Source organism: Nansenia antarctica (assembly GCF_963989245.1).
Source record: "Nansenia antarctica genome assembly, chromosome: 9".
In the NCBI taxonomy this organism is placed as follows: Eukaryota; Metazoa; Chordata; class Actinopteri; order Argentiniformes; family Microstomatidae; genus Nansenia; species Nansenia antarctica.
In genome coordinates, this window is record NC_137679.1 from 18,027,892 (window position 1) to 18,029,029 (window position 1,138).

Below are 1,138 nucleotides of genomic sequence, written 5' to 3' on the forward strand. Positions count from 1 at the left end.
CCCCTACATGACCCCTACACCCCCCCTGACCTGCTCTGACCTGGTATGACCCCTACATGACCCCTACACCCCCCTACACACCCCCCCTGACCTGCTCTGACCTGGTATGGCCCCTACACCCCCCCTGACCTGCTCTGACCTGGTATGACCCCTACACACCCCCTACACCCCCCCTGACCTGCTCTGACCTGGTATGACCCTTACATGACCCCTACACCCCCCTACACACACCCTATGTGACCCTATGACCTGCTCTGACCTGGTATGACCCCTGTGTAAATAGTACCTACAGCAGGCTCGACTTATTAGAAGTTGGCACGCAAAACGAGAAGACAGTTACAGCGGAGTTCCTGAAGCAAAACAGGATATATCACGAGATCGCCCGTGTACCGGGAGAATCCTGGTACTCAGTCCCTTCCCTGAGGCGCAAACGCCGGCGTAAGGACCGTAAGCAACGACGGGGCTGCCGGGGAGGCCTGTTAGCTAGGCTAAGACGGAGCCCTGACAAACCTGCTTTGCCGAGTATTTTCCTTTCCAACGTCAGGTCCCTGACGAACAAGATGGATGAACTGAGACTACAAGTTGCCAAAAATAACATCGTAGGAGATAGCTGTGTGATTATTCTTACCGAAACCTGGCTAAATGACACTATCGTGGACTCAGCTATTAGCTTGGAGGGACGGACATTACACCGGGCGGACCGCACGCAGCTCAGCGGCAAGTCAAGAGGGGGTGGGATCATAATATCGACGAAGGATAGCTGGTGCTTAAACACGAAAACTGTAAGTAGCCACTGCTCCCCAGACCTGGAATACTTGACTGTTAAATGCCGACCCACATACCTCCCGAGGGAGTTTAACGCGGTGTTCATTACATGTGTGTACATAGCGCCTAGCGCGGACGGTAGCCTAGCATTGGCGCGGCTATATGACGTCATCAGTGGTCAACAAAGCACTGATCCACAGGCTATTCACATCATAGCAGGATATTTCAATCATGTCGACCTGAAGGCAGTACTACCCAAGTTCTATCAGCATGTGAAATGTGCAACAAGAGGAGAAAAAACACTGGACAAGGTATACACCAACATCAAACGTGCTTACAAGGCTAGTCCGCTAGCTCATCTAGGCATGTCTGA